At 43.1% G+C, this 26,126-nt stretch overlaps 1 pseudogene; it reads left to right on the top strand.

Annotated features, from left to right (window-relative positions):
* Positions 1-2,089: 2,089 nt before the first annotated feature.
* LOC131921783 (baculoviral IAP repeat-containing protein 1b-like) overlaps positions 2,090-26,126 on the top strand; it is a 31,981-nt pseudogene continuing 7,944 nt past the window's right edge.

Genomic DNA, 26,126 nt, shown 5'->3' on the forward strand with positions numbered 1-26,126 from the left:
CAAAGCCTTAGGCTACCAAGTCATGGCCAGTTCCTTCTGTACAGGGAGGGAGCACGATGCTAGAGTGGGGCAATTGTGTCTACAGATAAGAACATGACCTTTGTCTCATAATTGCTAAGGAGACTGTAGTGGGGAGGGGGGACTATCCAGAGACAACTGTAAAAATAACTAGTCACAGAGTAGAGTAGCCTGAGGATTGACAGGTCTCCAGAGGGACCATTGCAGGTCCTTTCATATGCCAGTGACATGGATTTCTTTTTATCTTATTAAGCATAGTCAAATGTGGTATCACTACACTAGGGTACTCCTTCTAGATATTGTCTGATGAGTGAGTGTGTCTGGTTTTAAAAGATTTAACTTGGCCAGGTATGGTGGCACATGCTTGTAATCTGACCACTCAATAGGCTGAGGCAGGATGATGTCTACTTTGAAGCTAATATGGGCTTTAGAACAAAACCCTATCCCCTAAACAAAACAAAAACAAATGAAAACTTCCATTTTGCTGCAGTTTTTGCTAAATGTAGGGAGGTAGGCAAATTCCAAACTGAATGGCGTAGATAAAGCATCTTTGAAGGGGTTGAGTCTAACTCTACCCAAAGGTGGATTTGATATTCTCTTGAGAATACTGCAATGTGTGGATTAGTCATATGCCAAAGGTGGTCCTAGTTTTGTCTTATTTAAAACTTTTTGATAACTTCTGCCCCGCCTGCAGGGCTACAACGGGTTCTCGCCCACCCTAAGGACGGAGTGATAGGGACAGGAGATACAAAGGAAATACACCAAGTCTAGATTCTGATCAAGGTGCCACTTTATTTTTCTCCAGGAAGGTTTATATAGTTCCTGCAGGGTGGGGGGAGCAAGAAGCTGTCATCTGCATAAGGTAGGGCAAGCTAAGGATGTTTGTATAGGATGTTTACAGGGTGAAAGGGTCAAGGGCTCTGCCTCAATGTCCTGTTGCTAGGCAACCTGACTATAAGATGATCTAGTTCCCTGTCCTTAGAGATTCTGTCCTTGTCCCTGACAAACTTCATATCTGAGGAGTGTATTTACATCATTTCCACCCTCCCCTCTCTCTTCTTACCAAACTCCCTCTCAAATTCATGATCTCTTCCTTAATTATTACACACACACACACACACACACACACACACACGCACACACACACACACACACACACACACACACACGCGCACACACACACACACACACACACACGCACACACACGCATGCACCTTACTGAGTCCATTTAGTGTTGATCGCATGTGTATGTGTTTAGGGCTGACCCCTTGGGATTGGACAACCTATCGGGGCCTTGTCCCTGATGAAGAGCAATGCCCCCTCTCTCAGCAGCTATTCATCACCTCTGCTTCTTCTTATAGAGCTGAGGCCTTGTGACATTTCCCCCATCCACATTGGCATGTCCAACTGGTGTCATTCTGCAGGGCTTGTTTGGGCGACCATATTGTTGAATTTTCATGGGTGTGGCTTCCCTGTCCTGTAAGTAAATATACCTTACTGAGTCAGTCTTTGGAGAGGGTCATAGGCTTTCCTGTTGGGCAGGGGTACTGATTGCTTTTCTCCCTCGGTAGCTTGCACAGACCTTCAGGTACCATGAGAGCTAATCCTCAGGGAGAAGGCTTCCAGACCTGTTTAAGCTCGATCCCACCAAGGGCTACATACAAAGTGTGTGATGTCCAGAGCAGGAGGTTCTTGCCTTCAGGTTCTGGGAGGAATCAAGGGCAAAGGCAATAAAGATTTATTTTAAAACTATAGAACATTGAACTCATCTTTATTTATGAAGAAAATAATGGGAATGGCTTACATGTTCTACATTAGGGCAGGAATTAAGCCATTAAGCCTTACCAAACTTTCAAAATGGAGGAGGTAGGGAGCAAGGTGACTCGGGGTAAAAGTGCATGTCTTCTGAGCCTGACGACTTGACTTGATCCTCATATCCCACTCTGGAGGGATGTTGGAAGGAAGAGAAGCAACCTAGAAAAGTGCTCTGACCTCCCCATGAGCTGTGTGGCATGTGTGCACCTGTCCACACTGCCTGGCTAAATATTGCTTTCCTTTCTCTACTAGAATATGGCAGCCGAAGGAGAAGCCTTTGAGGAGAGGATTTCGGAATTTGATGAAGATTTGGCCTCTGAGTTCTCTGCTCTTCTCGGTGTGGATGCGTTTCAGGTCATAAAGAGACGAGAAGAAGAAGACCATCAGGAACGAATGAAAATGAAGAAAGGTTTTAACTCGCACATGCGCAGTGAAGCCAAGCGATTAAAGACCTTCGAGGCCTATGACACTTTCAGATCATGGACGCCACAGGAGATGGCAGCCGCTGGGTTTTACCACACTGGGGTGAAACTTGGGGTTCAGTGCTTCTGCTGTAGCTTAATCCTCTTTTGCACCAGACTCAGGAATCTTCCCATAGAAAGCCACAAGAAATTCCGTCCAGGATGCGAGTTCCTTTTGGGCAAAGACGTCGGTAACATCGGCAAGTACGACATAAGGGTGAAGAGTCCCGAGAAGCTGAGAGGTGGCAAAGCAAGGTACCAAGAGGAGGAGGCCAGACTGGAGTCCTTTGAGAACTGGCCGTTTTATGCCCATGGGACATCGCCCCGTGTGCTCTCAGCAGCTGGCTTTGTCTTTACAGGTAACTGGATTCCATTTTGTGAGGTGTTTCTGTTAAACATAAAGTTTAGTTTCCATTTTTTAAAAAGTGTGTGTGTGTGTGTGTGTGTGTGTGTGTGTGTGTGTGTGTGTGTGTGATATTTGCCCTGTGAGTGCAGGTGTCCAGAGAGTCCAGAAAAGAACACTATAGCCTCTGGAGCAGTGGTTTCACGTGGTTGTGAGCTGTCTACAGTGGGTGCTGGGAACCAAACTCCAGTCCCCTGCAAGAGCCCTCTTAGTCACTGACCCATCTCTCCTGCCCTCTGTTCCTCCTCCTCCTCTTCCTCCTCCTCCCCTCCTCTCCTCCTCCTCCTCCTTCTCTCCTCCTCCTCCTCCTCCCCTCCTCTCCTCCTCCTCCTCTCCTCTCCTCTCCTCCTTCTCCTTCTCTCCTCCTCCTCCCCTCCTCTTCCTCCTCCTCCTCCTCCCCTCCTCCTCCTTCTCCTTCTCCTTCTTCTTTCTCTCCTTATTTTCTTCTTCCTCTTCCTTCTCTTCCTCCTCTTCTTCCTCCTTTTTGTCCTCCTCCTCCTCCTCTTCTACTACCTCTGGTTAATCATTCTTTATTTGTTAAATGTGTTAGAGGAGATCTAGTTCGCTGAACATCAACTTTAATAATTTTACTTCCACTTTAATTTGCTTTTAGTGAAGTATTATTAGCTTTCTAAGTATGTGTAAAATGAAAGTTTCTTTTCTGTAAATGTGGACCTTAGAAACTATTAACTGGAGGTTGAGGGTATAGTTCATTACTAGAGGGTTGACTTGGCCATTGCCTTAGTTCCAGCACTGGAAAACAAAAATAAAAAGACTCTGGAAAACACTAGTTCAGTTCATAAGGTCATGAAAATGGATCATGAGATAGCTCCATCCCACTTTCCTCTAGTTTTATGAACATCACTACTCATGTATTTCCTTGATTCGTTTAATTTCTATAGTTTTGGGAGGATTCTTTCATTTGTTTAACCCCCATCCATGAGGCAAACTGCCTTTGAGCACACTGCACCTTGAAATGCCTTAGCCACACACAGGTGTTAGGGCAGATGTGAATGATAATTATAGCAGTGTCTGCAGTGTGCAGAGTACTATGTACTATGTACACAGAGTACGCTATGCATGGATTGAACACTAATTCTAATTCAGCCAGTTTGCCCTTCCCCCACATTTCATAGGTTACTTCACTGAGTTTCAAAGAATTAGAGAAATGTGCCTCCTTTTCCATAGAAAGCTAACTCTTAGGCCTTCTAGGGGAATCACTCCGGTGAGTCCTATATTTGCTCACTTCTTAATCACTTTGGTCTAGGAGAAGCCAGTGTGTGAGGACTGTGTATATGGAGGAAGGGATGGCTGGGGGATGGAGGTCCAGAGCTTGGAAGGGAGTCATTTAGGGCAGTGGGACTGTGGACAGGGATTCAGCCAGAGAGGTCATGGAAGAACAGGCATGCTGGAGTCTTGTTCTGGCACAAGATGATCAGCTCCAAGGTCTCACCTGGTGCCATTGCTGGCCAGTCAAAATGTTTTTCTGCATCTGTAGGTAAAAGGGACAATGTGCAGTGTTTCTCCTGTGGTGGATGCTTGGGAAACTGGGAAGAAGGAGACGATCCTTGGAAGGAGCATGCCAAGTGGTTCCCCAAGTAAGCAGACAAACCCTTTATTCTTATTTTCAAGGTTTATTGTTGGTTTTGGTTTTGTTTGTTTGTTTGTTTTTGTTATTTATTTATTTATTTATTTATTTATTTATTTATTTATTTATTTATTTAATTTTTTATTTTATAATTAACTTAATTTCACATATCAGTCATGGATTCTCCTGTCCTCCCTCCTCCCACCCCCCAGCTCTCACCCCCAACCCACCCCCCATTCCCACCTCCTCCAAGGCAAGGTCTCCCCTGGGGAGTCAGCCCAGCCTGGAAGACTTAGCCGAGGCAGTTCCAGTCTTCTGCTCCCTACACCAAGACTGAGCAAAGTGTCCTAGCATAGGTCCCAGGCTCCAAAAAGCCAGCTCATGCACCAAGGACAGGTCCCGGCTCCACTGCCTGGGGGCCTCCCAAACAGTTCAAGTTAATCAACTGTCCCACTTATCCAGAGGTCCTGCTCCAGTTCCATGGGGGCTCCTCTGCCATTGGTTCACAGTTCATGCATTTCCACTAGTTTGGCTATCTGTCCCTGTGCTTTTTCCAATCATGGTCTCAACATCTCTCGCTCATACAATCCCTCCTCTCTCTTGCCAATTGGACTCCTGGAGCTCCATCTGGGGCCGGCCGTGGATCTTTGCATCCGGTTCCATCAGACACTGGATGAGAGTTCTATCATGACAGCCAGGGTGTTCAGCCATCCAATCACCAGAGCAGGTCAGCTCAGGCACCATCTCGACCATTCCCAGCATTCTATAGTGGAGTCATATTTGTGGATTTCTGGGGACTTCTCTAGCACTCTGCTTCTTCCTATTCCCCTAGTCTACATTCATCATGGTATCTCCCTCCCCATTCTCCCACTCTGCTCCTGATCCAGCTGGGACCTCCCGCTCCCCTAAGCTCTCTTTCCCCTGACCCTTGCCCTACATTATCCCCCACCCCCAGTTTGCTCATGTAGATCTCATCCATTTCTCTCTTGTTGGGCGATCCCTGTGTCTTTCTTAGGTTCCTCTTTACTAGTCCCTGGAGCTGTGGGTTGCAGTCTGGTTATCCTTTGCTTTACATCTAGTATCCACCTATGAGTGAGTACATACCATGTTTGTCTTTCTGAGTCTGGGTTACCTCACTCAGGATGATTTTTTCTAGATCCATCCATTTGCCTGCAAACCTCACGATGTCATTGTTTTTCTCTGCTGAGTAGTACTCCATTGTGTATATGTACCACATTTTATTTATCCATTCTTCAATTGAAGGGTATCTAGGTTGTTTCCAGGTTCTGGCTATTACAAATAATGCTGCTATGAACATAGTTGAGCATGTGTCCTTGTAGTATGATTGAGCATTCCTTGGGTATAGGCCCAAGAGTGGTATAGCTGGGTCTTGAGGGAGGTTAATTCCCAATTTTCTAAGAAAGCGCCATATTGATTTTTAAAGTGGCTGTACAAGTTTGCATTCCCACCAACAGTGGAGGAGTGTTCCCCTTGCTCCACATCCTCTCCAACATAAGCTGTCTTCAGTGTTTTTGATCTTAGCCATTCTCACGGGTGTAAGACGGCATCTGAGAGTCATTTTGATTTGCGTTTCCCTGATGATTAAGGATGTTGAGCAATTCCTTAAATGTCTTTCAGACATTTGAGTTTCTTCTGTTGAGAATTCTCTGTTTAGCTCTATAGCCCATTATTTTTAATTGGACTATTGGGTATTTTGATGTCTAATTTCTTGAGTTCTTTATATGTTCTGGACATCAGCCCTCTGTCAGATGTGGGGTTGGTGAAGATCTTTTCCCATTCTGTAGGCTGTCATTTTGTCTTGTTGACCATGTCCTTTGCCCTACAAAAGCTTCTCAGTTTCAAAAGTGAGTGCTGAGCACTGAATTCACATCTTCTGCAAATACATTAAGTGCCCACTCTCCAGCCCCTCTCACTGTTACTAAATAATTTTTTTCCCTGAGACAGGGTTTCTCTGTGTAGTCCTGACTGTCCTGGAACTCACTCTGTAGAGCAGGCTGGCCTTGAACTACCAGAGATCCATCTGCCTCTGCCTTCCGAATGCTAGGATTAAAAGTGTGTGCTAACACTGCCCCACTAAATGGTGTATTTTTTTTTTATCCCTAGTCGTGCAAAATGTCTTGTCAAGTAGCAGTTTCATGATTTACCTTAACTAACAAGTGAGTTCATCTGAACAGGGATGAAAATGGTGTATAAGTAAAAGAAGATGATATGTTTAAAATATTACAGGTTGGGGGGCTGGTGGTGGTGCACGCCTTTAATTCCAGCACTTGGGAGGCAGAGGCAGGTGGATCTCTGTGAGTCTGAGGCCAGCCTGGTCTACAAAGTGAGTTCCAGGACAGGCACCAAAGCTACACAGAAAAACCCTGTTTCTAAAAACAAAAAACAACAACAAAATATAACAGCTGGTTTCACACCCTATAGAACCTGCACAAAATGAAGATGGTTACTGGATGCGATGGCACACATCTGTAATCCCAGTGCTAGGAGGGAGGAGGCAGTAGAATCAGGAGTTCAAGGCCATCTTCTGATTTAAAAAAAAAAAAATGGCAAGGAGACCAGATGCCTGGGTCACCAGGACCACAGGAGGGAGAGCAAGTGGATTTTGCTTCAGAGAATCAGAGTTTTTGTTATTGTGGTGGTCTTTCACCTGCTTAGGAAAGGAATCATATTTTAATCATTTTTAATAATGCATTTAGTGGTGGTTTTGTGTACCTATTGTTTTTGTTTCTGCCACATACAATTTCATTCCTTTAACTGGTTTCCAAACTTTTATTATGGAAATCTCACAAAGTACAGAAAGCATAGTGAGCACCTCACCGAGTCTGGCCAAATCATATTTCGCCTGTGTCTTTCCCGCCATCTGCTCGGAATACTAAGGATCAGGTTATGTCAAAGCAAATTCCAGCTAACACATGGTTCCATTTGTTATTCTTTTAGTGTATAACTTTAAATAGTGATTAAAGAAAAGAAAAAAGAACCATGGTATCATTATGTTTCCTAAAAAGATGAGAATTAATGCCTAATACCATTAAATATCATTGCCAGTATTCAAGGCCCTTCTTCCATCTCTTGGGATTTTTTTTACATTGATTTTGTGTGTGTATGTGTGTGTGTGTGTGTGTGTGTGTGTTGCACACTCTGCTTACTGTGAATCACTATCTTTGATTCTATTGCATATGTGTTTCAAGAAAAGAACAGTAGTGTAAGCCTGTAGTCCAGGCTTCTCTTGGGGGAACTGGTTGAGGTCAAGAGTATGACATCACCACCACAACGCAGGGAGAGGCTGTCTTGAAATCAAAATTAAAATGACATGAAGGCTTGTCATAGTCTGCTTTCTGTTGCTGTTGCTTTCTGTTGCACCATGACCAAAAGCAACCAGAGAAGGAGAGGGTTTGCATGTCCAGATGACAGTCCGCCACTGAGGGACATCGGGGCAGGAACATGAGCAGGAGCAGACAGACACCATGAAAGAACGTTGCTTGCTGCCTTGTTCCCAGGCTCATGCCCAGCTACCTTTCTCATGCCTCCCAGGACTACCTGCCCAGGGGTGGCACTGCCCACAGTGGACTGGACCCTCCCAAATCAATCATTAATCAAAAACATACCCCGCAGACTTGCCTACAGGCTGATCTGGTGGAGGCATTTTCTCAACTGTGGCTCCTTCTTCCCAGATGACTCTAGCTTGTGTCAAGTTGACAAAATAACTAACCGGCACAAAGTTTGATTTTAAATAATGATATATTTTATCATTGATATAATTTAAATTTTTCTAACAGCATGATGTTAGTCCTCATGAGTAAGGTTTCAGGAAATTTTTGACAGTTTTATTGAGGTATCTAATTCAACAATTTGATGGGTATTTCGCAAATATTTATTGTGATATAGATAATCTTTGTCACAGTATTGGGGTAATTTTTAATTATATTTTTCATTATAGGTGTGAATTTCTTCAAAGTAAGAAATCCTCAGAGGAAATTGCCCAGTATATTAAAAGCTACAAGGGATTTGTCCATGTAACGGTAATTCACAACAGCAAACTCTGTTTGACAATAGTGTGTGTTCATCACCTAGTAATATCGGAATCCTCAGGGTGAGGATTTTTATTTTTCATGGATCCATTCTCCTGCCTCTTCTCTGCAGAGTGGAGACACAACAATCTTGTGGTCTTGCTCAGCTGGACCCGTGTGAGGTGGTTTTGCAGGCTGGCTTTGGGTGGCTTCCTCTGCCTCCTCCATCTTCCCTCTGACTGAGGCCACTGCCCTGGCTTCCTGCTGCCTCCCTCTGGATGCCTGACTCAGTCTTCTGTCCTAGTTCCTGGTGACAGCAGGGACCTCAGCTGGCTCCTGCCCCTGGCTGTCTAGGCTCTAAAGTAGTAGGGACTTCCTAGTGGCAAGAGCTGGGAAACTTAGCCCAAACAGAAGCCAAGGGAGGATGTCATGGTTGACTGACTCAGAGGCAGCGTCTGCAGAGAGCACAGACTGAAAGTCTGGGTGCAGTTTTCTCGGAGGGAGAGTTGCTCAATTGGAAAGGTCCTTCTGAGGTGAGCTTCCTTCCTGTGGCTCAGTTCCTCATGAGTCAAAAAACATCTGTGTGTGACTGCAGTTCTGTTGCTGAGCTGCGTGTCCCCTAAGAGTGACCCTGAGAAAGTTCCCATTTCCAACATCAATGGTAATCAACCCAAAACTAAAGGACTGCTTTGTGAACAATTCTGCTGCTCTAAGGAAACTTGGCTTTAGTGGGGGAAGTCCTTCACTTGCAGCTCACAGATAGATGTGTATTTTATAAATCAGTCAGTAACCTGAATTTCTTTCCCTCAGGGAGAACATTTTGTGAATTCCTGGGTCAGAAGAGAATTACCTATGGTGTCAGGTAAAACCTCAGGCACATTCCAAACACTTTGCTTCTTTCTTTCCTTTCCTGTGTTCCCCCACACCCCCATGTCTGTGTGGTGCCACATGTGTGCAGGTGCTTTTGGAAGTCAGACGGGGTACCAGATCCCTTGGAGCTGGAGTAGCAGGCATCTGTGAAAGCCTGATGTGATTGCTGGGAATTGAACTTGGGTCCTCTGGAAGAGCAGTAAGTGCTCTTAACCACCGAGCCATCTCTCCAGCCCTCATCAACTTGCTTTAAAAATTACATTCATAAGTGACTTCCCTGTTATGGAAGGACTTTGGTTTGTTTTTGTTTTTCTTTATGGGTGGGAGAGATGGCTCAGAGCTCCAGCTCACTTACTGCTTTGCAAAGGACTGGGGTTAGGTTCCCAGCACATGTATGGCAGCTCACAACTCTGCAAGTCCAGTTGCAGAGGATCCAGTGCCCTCCTCTGTCCTCCAGGGGCACTCCACCCATGTGGTGCAGTCAAACACGCAGAAAAAACACCTACATCAAAAATAAAAATTAATAAATCTTTAAAAGTAAACTTTTTAAAATTTACACTCAATTTTTTACTTAGTATTGTATGTGGGTATGCATGGGTCCCATGTGTGAAGGTGCAAAAGTCAGAGGACAACTTACAGGAGTCAGTTCTCTCCTTCTACCCAAGAGTTCCAGGAATTAGTTAAAAGCTTGTTAGGTTTAGCGGCAAACATCTATACCACAGCGTCATCGAAGTGGCTTAGTTTTGAGTGTAGGTGAGCATAGCTAAACTACAGTACAGGCGGAGCCATAGCTGATGTTTCCCTTAAAACAACTAAAATCTTGGATAAACTGTTTTGGAAGCACTTTCAGGGTCCTTCCTATCCCAGGCTGGCCTCAAACTCAGATGAACCTTGAACTTTTGGCCCTCCTGCTGAGTGCTGAGACAGAGCTTCTCAGGTGCTGGGGATGGAACCAACCTAGGACTTCCTGAATGCCAAGAGAGCACTCTGCAAATTGAGCTATATCCCCCGTCCCCCAAAGTGTTCTTAAATGGCCCAGTGCACTGTGAAGAAACAAAGAAATATTCACACTGCAGTGAGGTGACTTCATGCTTTTCTAACCACCCTCAATTATCTTGATGCAAGCACAGTACCCCAGATCATTCCACCTGCACACACAGTTACTTGAACTTTGTGATCAAAGCCTGGTGCTCTCACCTACATCTGTTTTTCAAGCTTACTGCAATGACAGCGTCTTTGCTAATGAAGAACTAAGGCTGGACACCTTTAAGGACTGGCCCCATGAATCCCCTGGGGCTGTTGAAGCTCTGGTGAGAGCAGGCCTTTTCTACACAGGTGAGTCAGCTTTGTACTTTCTTTATTTTATGTTTATGTGTGTGAGTGTTTGCCTGCATGTGTTCCTGCCACAAGCCTGTGTGGTGCCCTCAGAGGCCAGACAGGGTGTTGGATCCTCTGGAACTGGGGTTATAAATGGCTGTGAGCCACCAGGTGGCTGCTGGAACCAAACCCGAGTCCTTTGCAGATCCACAAGTGACCTTACGGCTGAGCCTCTCTCTGGTACCTCGTCAGTATCTTGTGTCCAGCACACACTCTAATCCTGCTCCTGCCTTTCTCTTCACACTCCACAAGGTGTCATGGATCTCCTTGGGGGCCCCCAAGACCTTCAAATTCCATAGCTCAGCCTCTGAACGTGTGGATTCTGCAGTCACTCCATCAACAGACATCTTCCACTGGCACAAATGATCTCACCACACGGTCTGGACCCTTTGTGTCCTCCTGGCTGCCTTCCTCAAGTCTCAAGATGACATGTCCCATTTCTAATGAAACACAGCTGGCAATAATGTGAGAAGAGACAAGGGATTCTTCATAATCTAGCTAGCATAGAGATGCCTAAATTTGTTCTTCCATCTCAGCCCCCATTACAAGTATATTCTTTCTGATTTATCTTTAAGCAAATGCTTATTGATCGTCTGTGTCTGTGAAAGTCATTGGTGTCCAAATCAGACAAAAATCTCTGCTCTCACTGATCTTCTGTTCCAGATTCTCATGGCAAATCTTCCAGGATGAGTTTGGGAGAGAGTGTTCATCAGAGCACAGGGTGCACAGGAACATTCAGTGGCTATTACTGAACACCCCATTGAAGGACCAAATGTCCTGTGTGAACTAGTGCCCCCTCGTGACCCATGCATGACTTTGCCACGCAATCCAATTGGAGCTGCAAACAGGATTTCAGTAGTGAAATCTGGAGTTATTATCTGCTTGTGAGTTGACAGGTGTATGTGCTGTTGAACTGACCATATTCCCTTATTCTAGGCAAAAACGACACTGTCCGGTGTTTTTCCTGTGGAGGATGTATGTCAAAATGGGAGGAAGGGGACGACCCATTAGAAGATCATACCAAGTTTTTCCCCAAGTGAGCATGGTGGATTCTCTTGACTTGGAATGTACTTCAATGGTTATCCCTCTCTGTCCATGTTTTCCCTGTGGATAGGATCTGCCCTCTCCTCTGGTTCCTGTTGTGAAGGATACATCCTTATAGTTTCATCTCTTTCCTCCCATGACACTCCCTATCTAGCTTTTATCTCATCAGAGTTAGATCTTGGTTTTGGTTGTGTGCATATACACATGTAGCTTGTGTTTTCCTGACTGGCCCACAGTCAGGACAAATCTCTCTCACCTGCCAGTCCTACAGCCGCTCAGACCCGACCAAGTAAACACAGAGACTTATATTGGTTACAAACTGTATGGCCGTGGCAGGCTTCTTGCTAACTGTTCTTACAGCTTAAATTAATCCATTTCCTTTAATCTATACCTTGCCACATGGCTCGTGGCTTACCGGCACCTTCACAAGCTGTCATCGAGGTGGCTGGCAGTGTCCCTCTCACCCAGCTTCCTGTTCTCTCAATTTTCCTCTGTTAGTCCCGCCTATACTTCCTGCCTGGCCACTGGCCAATCAGTGATTTATTTATTGACCAATCAGCAACACATTTGACATACAGACCATCCCACAGCATACACACTTAAAGACAGTGTCTCTCTATGAGCCCAGACTGTCTTAGAAATGCTATCCAGCACAGTAGGACTTGAACCCATGACCCTCCTGCCTCAGTCTCCCGAGTGCTGGCTCTACAGAGACGTACCACCATGTTTGACTATTCCATGCCTTTCTGATTCTTTTGATTGCAAGCTAGTTTTCCTGTCCTCCTCATTCTAGAATTTAGGGTTTTCTATTGCTATTGTCTAAGATGTTCCAAGTGGTTTTCTTTTCCAGTGCTGGGGAGGGAACCAGTGAGTTGGACACGCGAGGCAAGACCTTTACTGTTGCGCTGCTCTGACCCCATCCATTTCAGTCAATCTTCAAGTTAATTTTTATCTCTTTTCTACACATAAAAAAACTGTATAAAAGTTCAATTTCAAAATGAAATTTGTTGTTTTCACTTAGAAATTAAAATATATTTTCAGCCGGGCGGTGGTGGCGCACGCCTTTAATCCCAGCACTCGGGAGGCAGAGCCAGGCGGATCTCTGTGAGTTCGAGGCCAGCCTGGGCTACCAAGTGAGTTCCAGGAAAGGCGCAAAGCTACACAGAGAAACCCTGTCTCGAAAAACCAAAAAAAAAAAAAAAAAAAAAAAAAATATATATATATATATATATATATATATTTTCAGAGATAAATATATACAGATTGAAAAGTGAGTACTTCTGGGCATAATGTTGAACACATGGAATCCTAGCTCTTAGAAAGCTAGAGGAAGAAAAACATAGCTTTGTTTTATACTAAATGCTTTAATATGAATTATCTAAAATCTACTCTATTTTAAAAATCCAGCACTTGAGAAATAAATGTCTTTTACTATGGTATCCCTTTGAAGGCATGAAAATCTGCAAGTGTGTTGGTGTCTCTGTGGTCTTTGTTCAGTTCCACAGTTGTGTCCTGTGTGCACGCAATGCATGCCTAAAATTGCACTAAATCGTTTTGGCCTTAGAAAAATTTAAGTTTAATTATTTAACTTTTAAATGTAACAGGGTTTTTTTTTGCTTTTTTTCTATTTGTTTTGTTTTTGTATGTGTGGGGTTTTTTTTTTTTGTTTTGTTTTGTTTTTGACACAGGGTTTCTCTGTCTAGCAACCCTGGCTGTCCTAGAACTCACTCTGTATACGAGGTTGGCCTTGAACAGAGATCCCCCTGTCTCTACCTCCCAAGTGCTGGGGTTGAACACATGTGCCAGTACCCAACCACCTTAATTATGAAGTTTTAAATAATTATTTGGTCTTGAGATAGAATAGTAAAAGTATCCCAAGTCCTTAATAATATTTTTTTTAAGATTTATTTCTTTATTATGTATACAATGTTTTGCCTGCATGTATCCCTGCACACCAGAAGAGGGCACCAGATCTCATTATAGATGGTTGTGAGCCACCATGTGGTTGCTGGGAATTGAACTCAGGACCTCTGGAAGAGCAGCCAGTGCTCTTAACCTCTGAGCCATCTCGCCAGCCCCTTAAAAATATTTTTAAATATTTTTATTAACATTCATTAATTTTATATGATAATGATATAAACATTACGACCTTTACATATATAGAGAGACAGTGTATTCCAATCATGGTCACCACCATCCTCCAATCGCCCTCTCTTATCTCCCTCCAGTTCTCCTTAGTTCCTGTCCTTTTAAAATCACATGTCAGGGCTATGTAGCAAGACCTATCCTCAACTGAAATAGAGAAATAAATGGAGTGTTCCCATCTAATTTTGAAGTTAGAAGATGCTCGACTACAATGGTCACTTTTTTCTTTTTCCTTTACTTATTTTTTAAAATATTTGATTTTATGTGCATGGGTGTTTTGCCTGCAATTATCTCTGTGTACTACGTATATGCCTGGTGCTCACAGAGCTCAGAAGGGGATATTAGATCCCCTAGAACTAGAGTTATAGGAGGTTGTGAGCTATCTGATATGGGTTTTGTCCTTTGTTGTCCTTTTTATGAATCTAGAGTTTTCTCATTTTTTTACTCTTTAAAATTTTTATTTATTATTACTTTGTTTCTTCCGTAAATGTGTGTTTATGAGTATATGCGTGTATTTACATTGTGTGTACTATATATAGGCCAAAGGGAGACATGGAACAATCCAGCCCCCTTTTTTTTCAAGACAGGGTTCTCTGTGTAGCCCTGGCTGTCCTGGAACTCACTCTGTAGACCAGGTGGGCCTTGAACTCAGAGACCTGCTTGTCTTTGCCTCTGGAGTGCTGGGATTAAAGGCATTCTGCCACCACTTGGGAGCATCCTCTTCTTTAAGTTCCCATCTTGTTCCCTTGAAACAGGGTCTCTCACTGAACCTGAGCTGAGCTAGCATCCAGCAAGCCCCAGTGATCCTCTCGCCTCCACTCCCACAGTGCTGGGAAACTGTGTTTTATCCTTTAAGCTCCTTGTAGCTGTTTCATGGACAGGCTCTAAGTACGTACTCATCCCAACACATTCCCCGGATGTCCTTACCATCACTTTACAACCCACTTTCATGGTGTTATTGAAAGCCACAGTCTGAGTGTCATATACGACACAACACGACAGAATCACTGGAACTGTCAGCTTTCCACTTCATTCTTGGCCCCAAATCTTCATGTTTCTTAAAAACCCAACACAAGCACTTAGCTGCATGCAACTATTTTGTGACTTTTATCTCCTCTGTTTAGCTGTGTATTTCTTCAAAACCTGAAGTCCTCTGCAGAAGAGATTCCTGCCTTTCAGAGCCATTGCCCATTTCCGGAAGCCATGGTAATGGACACCGCCCCTTCTCTGACTCGGCAGCACATGGTCCTGTGGTTGAACACTTTTTGAACAGCAATTGCCAATTGTAAATGTATCATAATTAAATCAATTCTACAGTTATCCAATAAGCAATATCAAGTGAGAAGTATAGACAGGAACTTCACAGTGGACAAGGGAGACACACTAGCTATCTTCATGAAATGCACAGTCAACTCCTCCTATAAGAAGTCTGTTGTTGAAATTCTTTTAGATTTATTAAACGTTCAGACTAACTGGACCCCATCTGTGACCTTTGGAGGGTAGTAGGCTTGTCTTCTTACTTCTTTTGGGATGTACAAGGCAAGTTTTATTTTGTTTGAGACAAGTTCTCATTGTGTAGCCCAGGCTGACTTTGAACTTGCTATGTTCAAGTCCCAGACTGGCTGGGAATTTGTGATCCTCCTGCCTCAACCTTCCAAATGCTGGAATTACAAGTGTGTGCCACCATTCCTATTTGACTTTTTGTTCTTTACTACAATTCAGGAGATCAAACTCAAGGTCTTGTGCAAGCTAGGCAAGGAGTCTATGACTGAGCTGTACCCCTGGCCTACAGGCATGTTTCTCTAACAAAGCAAGTGCCCAGCAAAATCATGAAGTCAGATGATGCTCTGACCCCTACATGTTTCTCTGACACAGTCTAACCATCAGCTCATTGCTGACACAAACCACCTCACACTGTAGTGATGGACATGCTGCTTCTCATGCCACAGAACAGAGAACAAAGCTGGGCATGGTGGCTCGTGTCAGGACAACAGCACTCTGGAAGCTGAGGCAGGAGAATTATCAGCAGTCAACATCAGCCTGGACAATAGTATAAGATACCACCTCATAAAAGAGACACAAAAACAAAACAAACACCAACAAAATAATGGAAGAAGAGTAAAGGAAAACAAAACAACAGAGCGATTTTGGGTTCACTTGATAAAGCTCTTTATTTGGATTTTTTTGGGGGGCTTTTTTTTTTGATTTTTTGAGACAAGGTTTCTCTGTGTAGTTTTGGTGCCTGTCCTGGTTCTCACCCTAGAACTCACAGAGATCCGCCTGGCTCTGCCTCCTGAGCTCTGGGATTAAAGGTGTGGGCCACCACCGCATGACATATTTGGAAATTTAAAAATGATATTACAGGAGCAAGGGATGTAGCTCAGTTGCTAGATGTTCCCATAATAGACACACACACAAACCTTCAACACTGAATAAAACTGGGTGTGGCGAGGCATGTTTAGAGTCCCAGAAAGGAAAAAAAAAGACAATGAAGCCTGGAGTGTTTGGGGAGGCACATGCCTATAAAACCAGATTTGGAAATTGAGGAAGGAAGATGAGGAGTTCAATGCTCCCCTTGGCTACCTAGGGAATTCCAAACCAGCCTACACTACATGAGACTCTCTAAAAACAAAAAAAAAAAAAACAAAACAAAACCTCACAAAAGTGTGTGAGTAATCACCATTCTGCATCCTGGTGATATGATGATATGAAACACATAGTTACTAATAACCAAGGATGAAGGCAATACTTAATGCTTTTTGCAGGACCATTCTTGTTCTAGACTCTACAATTGTGGTCACCCACACAGCACTCACCCATAGAGAGGATGTGTATCCCATGCATGTACTATCCAGGAACACACTCTTGCAGATGTGTGAGATTTATTCTTTCCTATCTAGAACACTCCTTCCTTCAATCAGCACTGAGTGTAGGCTGTGTTTAGAAGATGTTGGGCTTTGATGGATTGTATTATCATTTTGACTGATAATATTGATTATATTGTCAATGATAATATCGTACCCAATCTTAATTTAAGACGCAGTTTTGATTTAATAAAGAATTTCTCTTTCAAAGAGCACCACAGGTGAAAGCAATCATGAGGATCCAGTGGCCGTTCACTCTACTATGGCCGGTAAGAACTTGAAAGCAACATGGGATTGTGTGTATTTGTATGTTAGGATTTAAAAGGAAAGTATATTTATAATTGTCCAAGGAGCTCCTAGAGAGGAGGGCACTGACATGGAGGGAACTGTGGGTGAGAGAGTGTCAGCATTCCTGTGACATCTTGAGAGTGAATGCAGGACTAGTGACAGCGGTCCTTGTGTGAGATCCAAACCAGCCAGTCTTAAAGGCTTCCTGCAGCAAGCCGGATTCCTGGGGTCTTAAATGGGAGATTAAGATGCCAGAGTGTTCTTAATAAGCACACATTATGTCTAAGTCCCCATGTCAAATAGGGCCTTGGACACACGTTCTGATGCTGTGAATAGTCTGATAGGATCCCAAAGGGCAGCTCATAGATAGTCCATCCATAGCAGACAGGCAGATCAAAGACCAGACACAACATCATAGCATTAGGATGGCCAGACTTTGATGGGCATAGTGGCATATTCATTAATCCCAGCACTCGGGAGGTAGAAGCAGGAAGATCTCTGAGTTTGAGGCCAGCCTGAGACACAGAGCAAGTTCTAGGACAGCCATAGCTACACAGGGAAAACGTGTCTCAAAAAAACAAAACAAAACATTGCTAGACTTTAAAGTGCTTCCCACTGTCCCCACTCTTCTCCACAGACCTGGCTCAGAGTGCAGCCCAGTGGATTCAAGAGGCAAAGAGTCTGAGTGAGCAGCTGAGAGGAGCCTACACCAAGGCCACTTTCCGCCACCTGAATCTGCCAGAGGTGTGTTCCGGCCTCGGCACTGACCACTTGCTTGGTTGTGACTTGTCCATGGTTTCAAAGCACATCAGCAGGCCGGTGCAAGAGGCCTTGATGCTTCCTGAGGTCCTCAGCAATCTCAACTCCGTCATGTGTGTGGAGGGGGAAACTGGCAGTGGGAAGACAACCTTCCTGAAGAAAACAGCTTTTCTCTGGGCATCAGGATGCTGTCCCCTGCTGAACAGGTTCCAGCTGGTCTTCTACATCTCTCTTGGTTCCACCAGACCAGACCAGGGGCTGGCTGACATCATCTGTGCCCAACTCCTAGAGGCAGGAGGATGCATTAGTGAAGTGGGCCTGAGCAGCATCATCCAGCAGTTAAAACACCAGGTGCTGTTCCTGTTGGATGACTACCATGGGATGGACTCACTGCCCCAAGCCATAGAAACCCTGATTACAAGAAACTACTTGACCCGAACCTGCTTATTGATCACTGTCCATACAAACAGGGCCAGGAACATCCGCCCATACCTAGATACAATTCTAGAGATCAAAGAGTTTCCCTTCTATAACACTATCTCTGTATTACGGAAGTTATTCTCACATGATCTAACCCGTGTTCGAAGGTTTATTAATTACTTTGGAAAGAATGAAGATTTACAGGGAATTCACAAAACTCCTCTCTTTATGGCAGCAGTCTGTACTGACTGGTTTCAAAATCCTTCTAACCAGGCCTTTCATGATGTGGCAGCTTTCAAGTCCTATATGAAATATCTTTCCTTAAATCACAAGGCTACACCTGAGCCTCTCAAGGCCACTGTATCCTCATGTGGCCAGCTGGCCTTGAGAGGCCTTTTTTCATTTTGTTTTGAGTTCAGTAGTGATGACCTCTCAGAAGCAGGTGTTGATGAAGATGAAGATCTGACCACCTGCTTGATGAGCAAATTCTCTGCCCAGAGACTGAGACCAGTTTATCGGTTCTTAAGTCCTTTGTTCCAAGAATTTCTGGCTGCCATGAGGCTGACTGAGCTCCTGGCTTCAGAAAGGCAGGAAGACCAAGATTTGGGACTTGGTTATTTGAGACAAATTAACTCACCCTTGAAGGCTGTGAGTGCCTACAGTAATTTTTTGAAGTGTGTCTGTAGCCACCCTTCATCAAAGGCAGGGCCAAAAATTGTGTCTCATTTGCTTCAGTTGGTGCATGATAAAGAGTCGCTGGAGAACATGTCTGAAAATGAGGATTATGTGAAGCGCCATCCAGAAACTTCCCTGAGGATAGAGTTTGTTAGGGGGTTGTGGCAGGTATCTCCTGAGGCTTTCTCTTCATTCGTTTCAGAACATCTATTGAACATTGCTCTAAACTTTGCTTATGAAAGCAACACGGTGGCTGCCTGTACTCCATTTATTTTGCAGTTCCTTCAAGGGAGAACACTGGCTTTGAATGTACTGAATTTACAGTACTTTGGGGACTACCCAGAAAATCTGCTACTATTGAAGAGTATTGCGGTCTCCATATGTGGAAATAACAGGATAAGGAGAATAGATTTTTCACTCATGGAAAAAGATTTTGAAAAATTACAGCCGCCAACTATAGATGAGGACTATGCATCTGCCTTTCAACCTATGAATGAATGTGAAAAAAATTTATCTGAAAAAGAAGAGATAATAAAAAACTATTTAGATATCCAACACCAAGCCCCACCCAACATCAGTGCTGGCTACTGGAAACTGTCCCCCAAGCCGTACAAGATTCCTAGGCTGGAAGTTGGAGTGGACAGCATGGGTCCAGCAGACCCAGCACTGCTCCGGGTCCTAATGGAAGTCTTCTCGGCATCACAGAGTATCGAGCTCCATTTGAAGCACAGCAGTGGCTTTCTTGAAAGCATCCGCCCAGCTCTGGAGCTGAATAAGACCTCGGTCACCAAGTGCTCCATGCGCAGACTGGAGCTCAGTCCAGCGGAACAGGAGCTGCTTCTCAGCCTGCCTGCCCTGCAGTCTCTTGAGGTCTCAGGGACAAACCAGTTACCAGGTATCCCCGAGTATCACATAGCCGTTCTGATTGATACCGTGTTTTCTTATTCTTAGTTTTAGATGAATGAAACTTCTCAGGCACAAGGTCATAAATGTGCCTTGACAGAAGAGATCTAAATACTATCACTGTTTGAGGCAGTGTGTAATTTAGTGACAGGCCCTGAATCATTAATGGATTTCACACAATTAAAACAAAATTAGCTAACACTAACATCAGTATGTCATTGCTTGAGGGAAATCTAAGGGAATTTGAATAGCTTGTTATTAGTAAATGGTGGACTGTGTGTGAGACGATTCTGGAGAATCATCTACACCTGACTGTCTAAAGAAGGAGTGGGTTTAGCTTCTCCAGAAAAGGAATTCAAAAGTGGGAACAGTAAAGTCTTACTTAGGTTTCTGTTGCTGTGATATAAAACACTCTGACCAGAAGCAACTTGGGGATGAAAGGGCTTTTCTCACCTTACAACTACCAGGTCACATAGTCCTTCACTGACAGATGTCATGGCAGGAACTCAGGCAGGAACCTGGAGGCAGGAACTGGAGAAGAGACCAGGGAGGCATGTTCCTGTCGCTGCTTATACAGCTGATTTCTTATTCAGCTCTGGACCGCCTGTGCAGGGGTACTGTCCCCACTGAGGCTGGCCCTCCGTCAACAATAGTTATTCAAGAAAATACCTTAGGGCTGGAGAGATGGCTCAGAGGTTAAGAGTACTGGCTGTTCTTCCAGAGGTCCCGAGTTCAATTCCCAGCAACCACATGGTGGCTCACAGCCATCTGTAATGAGATCTGGTGACCTCTTCTGGCTTGCAGGCATATATGCAAGCAGAATAGTGTATACATAATAAATAAATAAATAAACAAATAAATAAATAAATAAATAAATAAATACAGAAAGAAAGAAAGAAAGAAAGAAAGAAAGAAAGAAAGAAAGAAAGAAAGAAAGAAAGAAAGAAAGAAAATACCTTACAGACTGCCTACGGACAACCTGATGGTGGTGTTTTCTAAACTGAGGCTCCTCTTCCCACTTAACTCTAGGTTGTTTCAAATTGACAGAACCCAACCAGGTAAAAATATCTCCTCTAAGTAATGTCTTCCTTTAAATAATATTTGATAGTTTTCAGTCCAGACTTTACCTGACTTTCATTAAATTTGTTGATAGGTGCTTAAGAGTTTTGATAGCCCTGTAATGCTTGGTTTTTAAATTTTTCATGATTATAACTAGTCTAAGCTTTTGCCTTTAGCTATTTGTTACATTCTTAGGAATGCGTTGCTTGTCTATATCTGTGTTCTTTACATTTTTTAGTTGTGTAAGTTGTGTGTGTGTGTGTGTGTGTGTGTGTGTGTGTGTGTGTGTGTGTTTGCAAATGTGTGCACGGGCACATGACCATGCCACAGCATGTATATGGAGGTGAAGGGACAATCTCAGGAATGACGTTCTTCCTCTCCACCATGCAGATCTTAGGGATTGAAATTAGGTTGGCAGGCTTGGGACAAGTGCTTTTTTCATGGAACCACATCCCTGTGCCATACACCCCTCTTGTGTAGGAGAGGGTCTCATATAGCCTTGGCTGGCTTTGAACTCATTGTGTCTTTGACTATGACCTTGAACTGCCTGAGCCTCTTGCTGCCATGTCCTGAGTGTCAGACTACAGGCATGCTCCAATATCTGGTCCCTCAGAAAATAAAATATTTTTGACTTTGATCATAAATATCATCCCATAGATTCCAAAAAAAAAAAATGTCACTTGTCTCATGTGAAATAGAGACAAAGAAGGGCCGGCATGTTACTTGGTCAGTAGAGTGCTTCCCTCTATACACGGGGCTCTGGTTCATTTCCCTGTCCTTTCATATCTACCCTCCTCCCCTGCACCCCCCCAATAAAACATTTAAGGGAAAAAAAGGAAAAAATAAAAAGAGAAAAATTAAAAAGGGAAAAAATTAAAAATCTCATCATGGAAGCTACAGTGTGACAGAGTGAGTCATGCCCTAGACCCCTTTGTCCATATATCTTTACTTGCAAGTGTTCATTGCAAAGAGTCATTCGTTGGTCTGATATAGGCGGTGTTTCTCCCAAATAACCACTCAGAGGCTTAATATTAATTATGAAAGTTTGGCCAATACTTCAAGCTTGTTACTAACTAGCTCTTACAATTTAAATTAACCCATTTCAATCAATTATGTGCTGCCACATGGCTTATTGTTTATTACCTCATTTTGTACATGTCCTGCTCCCTCTGTGTCTGGCTGTCAACTCCTCTGACTTTGCCCTTCTTCTCAGCATTCTCTCTACCTCAATAATTCTGCCTAGCTATCAGCCAATCAGCTTTTTATTAACAATGAGAGCAATAAATATTTACAGTGTATAAAGATTGTTCCACAGCATTTCCCTCTTTTTGTCTAATTAAAAAGGAAAGGTTCTAACTCTAATGTAGTAAAACTATATACAACAAAAAATACTTATCAAGTAAGAATTACAGTTACAATGTCCAGTCCATTTGTATTTGGTAATATTAGAGGAAATACTCTATTATCTATCTTATCTTTGTGAGTCTAAAGTTTTATAGACTTTATAGAACTATAAATTTATAAACTACTATAAATTAGGTAAATTTTACCTAATTTACCTTTTATCATAACTAAGGAAAACTTTAACTATGACTATCTAGTCATGAACTCCATCAAAGACCCCAGAAGGGTGAAATGTTACCTAACAACGGAGACATCTGGCTGCCTGGACAGCCACCCATAGTTCTTCTGTAACATTGGGGCATTCACCTTTGGCCTACAGGCCTAGTATGTCTGACAGACTTTTCTGAGAAGCAGAGAATTTTGAAGGACTGTCCTATGTTGTCTTTGCAAAGTTTGGCAGTCTGTGTGTGTGTGTGTGTGTGTGTGTGTGTGTGTCCTGTGTGTGTGTGTGTGTGTGTGTGTGTGTGTGTGTCCTGCTGGTCCAGTTTGGACAATACACTGTCAGCAATTGAGGCAAGGGCAGTTTTTTTTCCCCCAAATGTCTAACTTTTTCCGTAAAGAAAACAAACTCCCTATGGAGTTTCTTTGATGTCCATCATCCTCTTTTGAAGCAAATTGGTGCTGTCAGGAGCAGACATGCCTCACTGTCACGAAAAGCCGTGGGTTATTAAACATATTAAATGCCATATTCTGTAGATCTTTGAAGTATTTGAAGGCCATCTATCTAAATATATCTATTTAACCTTGAAAACAGACCTAATATGATTACAAGTTTGATTATTATAGGTGACTAACTACTGACCTGTATTTCTTAATTATACATTACATTTTTAAATGAGCTGTATAAGCATAATACCCCAAACAAGAGTAGAAACATGCATACAGTATAACGAAATTAACTTTAAATTTCTATCAATATACCAAAATCCATACCAATGTAAAATATTTTGAGATTAATAGTTATTTTTTGGATTAAAGTAGATTTGATAATCTACCCTTTTATCTCATCATTTCTATATCATATTCCAGTCTTTTCCTTTTGAAAGAGGTCTTTGAATTTAACTCCTTTGTCTAGCCTCCTTTTTTAACTATGACTAATAATAACTTATGACCAACCCCCTTTAAATGATGACAAATATGCATAACCAATCTTATGGGAGTGTGAGTGTTGTTTTCTCTAGATGGCTTCTTGCTGTCTGGGGGCACTGGCATCTTTTGGGGAACCTTGAGAAAATCAGGATAATTGTTAAGTCTTGGCTGGAATAGTTTGTGAGGCTGGACCAGCTCAGCCAGCATCCTTGAAGCTGTTTTGGATGCAGAAATCTGAGGAGACTGTAACAGAGGCATTTTGATGCTGGATCACTTGGGCCATTTGTTTTCATTGGTGTCTGGTCCCCTTGTTCTGAAAATATATAAATTTTTAAAGGTAACATATGTATCTGTATTAATACAAGTACAGGCTGTGTGTTGTACACAAGTTAGCCAAAGATGGTTTTTTTTAAGATTTATTTATTTATTATGTACACAGAAGAGGGCGCCAGATCTCAATACAGATGGTTGTGAGCCACCATGTGGTTGCTGGGAACTGAACTCAGGACCTCTGGAAGAGCAGCCAGTGCTCTTAACCTCTGAGCCATCTCTCCAGCCCCCAAAGATGATTTTTTGTTTTATGTTTGAGCAGGTAAAATATATGTTATGTGTTTTGTAGTCTTTCTAGGTTTATTTCTTTAGGTCGATAGTCAGGATTTTCAGGGGGTCTTCCCCAATCAAACCTGATCCATATCAACCTGGAATGAATCCACAGCCTCTCCTTTCCTGTGGAAATAAAAACATAACCTTTCCCCCTAAGTAACATATCTTTTGACTTCCATTTTGAAGTCAAGACATTTTTTTAACTATATATCTTGGTTTAATCCAGCAGTATTCATAATCCAATGTGTCTTAGCAGCTGTCGTTCCTTCATCAGCAATCAGAAAATTCAAAGACAACACAATAACAAACAGAACTGACGCCCCATGTATTTTCCATCTTTGCATGACTTTTTTGTTTATATTACTTTATTCTTTCTTTAAAGACTTTATTTTATTATTTTTAAACTATTTTTTTCTGTGACTGTCTATATACCATTTCTCTTTTCTCTCCCAAGTCTATGTACATTTTTAAAAACACTGCAATCGGTTTAGAGGTTTCTTTCATCGGGATCTGTCTTTACTGTGTGTCTGTAATCTTTTCTGTCTGCATGAGCAAAACTGAGACCACTGTGCAGCTTAGATCATGGCTTGCTGGCAGCTGACTCCTCCCCCCTTGGTTTCCCCAGAGCCCAGTCTCATGGTGGAGGTACCAGTGGAAACCATGTTTACTGACAGCTCTGGGAAGGTTTTCATTCTATGTTTCTGTAGGTGTCTCCACCCAGTCCCATGCCATGGAGCAATGTGCTGCCTGCTTCTCATAAATCCCACACAAGTGCTTGGCAGCAGGGCCTCCCAAAAGAGCCATGCCTCTGTTTGTTGTTAGCACTGAGTTTACTTGAAAGAAGGTTGTATCAGGAAGTTGCATTTGACTCTGTTTGTGTGTGTTGAGAACCTTTTGTGAGTTTTTGTTTCTTTTTGTTTTTTGAAACAGAGTTTTTCTGTGTGTAGCTCTGGCTGTTCTGGAACTCACTCTGTAGATCAGGGTGGCCTTGAACTCACAAAGATTCACCTGCCTCTGCCTCTCTGAGTGCTGGGATTAAAGGCATGTGCCACCCTGAACCTTTTCTTAAGCTTTCTCAGGTTTTATGTGGATATATGTGTTCCCACATTGAGTGCCATACGTAGGCAGAGTTTCGCTGTGTCTTGGCAGTTGCTCCCAAATAACCACACAGAGACTTATTAGTAATTATAAATGCTCAGCTGATAGCTTAGACTTGTCTCCAGCCAATTCTTACATCTTAAATTAACCCATTTCAATCAATTATGTAATACTATGTGGATCACTGCTTATTACCTCATTTTGTACATGTCCTGCTCCCTCTGTGTCTGGCTGGAGACTCCTCTGACTCTGCCCTTCTTCTTCCCAGCATTCTCTCTGCCCCAATAATCCTGCCTAGCTATCATCCAATCAGCTTTCTATTAACAATTAGAGCAATACATATTTACAGTGTACAAAGATTGTTCTATAGTATCTGGTTTGAGGCCTCTGGTTTCTACTACACTATCGATGCTGGGTCCTCACTAGGACTCTTCCTGAGTATCCTGTTGTTGCCCTGTGTTGTGGAGATCTTGCAAGTGTTTGGGTCTGCAAGTCAGGTTCCTTCACATGCTCTGGCAGGTAGATGTTGGGGCGGCCCAAGTTATAACCCTGGGTCTGGGCTTGGGTAGCTAAGGGTTGGTCTGCCAGATGAGAGATGGGGACGGCTCTCCCATGTTTATAATTTGGGGGCTGGCTCACCTACACCTGCGCTAATAGAGTTGGTTCTCCTGCTTTTATGACCACAGGGCCAGCTCTCCCACCTGCCCCGGGTGTTGGTTTTAGTTCTTATATTTGTCATTAATTCACTTTGAGCTGCCTTTTATGAGTTGGAAGCAGGAGTCCAACTGTGTCCTTTTGCTTGTGCAAAACTATTTGTTCCCACACTGTTGGCTGGGGAGATGTTGAGGGAATCCCTGCAGGTTCCATACAGGGGAGCAAACCACCAGAAGAGATAAGAATGAAAACTCCATCAACTTGGATCAGACTTTGGGGAGTCTAATAACAGGCAGTTTATTCACAAGGTATTTAAGCCCAGTATAACTTGGAAAAAAAATGTTTCCTGGTGCAATACAATCCCCATTGCACAAGAAAGCATAATTACATTGAAACTCAACTCGGGGTATGTGTCATTTCCTCCAAGAAGATGGGTTCTGGAGATAGGCTACCTGTACCAGCTTAAGTGACTGAGGGTCTGGCCTGATCTTGTTTTTTTTTTGTTGTTTTTTTTTTTTTGGTTTTTTTTTTTTTTTTTGGTTTTTCGAGACAGGGTTTCT

Source organism: Peromyscus eremicus, chromosome 11 (assembly GCF_949786415.1).
Source record: "Peromyscus eremicus chromosome 11, PerEre_H2_v1, whole genome shotgun sequence".
In the NCBI taxonomy this organism is placed as follows: Eukaryota; Metazoa; Chordata; class Mammalia; order Rodentia; family Cricetidae; genus Peromyscus; species Peromyscus eremicus.